Source organism: Terrapene carolina, unplaced genomic scaffold (assembly GCF_002925995.2).
Source record: "Terrapene carolina triunguis isolate 2854851 unplaced genomic scaffold, T_m_triunguis-2.0 Scaffold33865, whole genome shotgun sequence".
NCBI classification, from domain to species: Eukaryota; Metazoa; Chordata; order Testudines; family Emydidae; genus Terrapene; species Terrapene triunguis.
The window spans coordinates 52-286 of NW_020698216.1; positions in this window are offsets into that span (position 1 = coordinate 52).

The window sequence follows — 235 nt, forward strand, 5'->3', positions numbered from 1 at the left end:
ATCCTTTAAATAACAGTGGTAGAGAGAGCAGGGCATCTTATGAAGAAAAACAGCATGATTCTTAATTATCTGGTGGCTTGCAGAGGTATCACTGATTACATAATCTAAAGATAACAGGGTTGCATAGTTGTAGCTGAGGGAATAATTCAGCCTGCAGAACCGTTATTAGCATTGACGGTGTGTGAAATGGGAACAACCCAAGTTGACTGTCAATAGCTAAGCTGAGTTGGTGAGG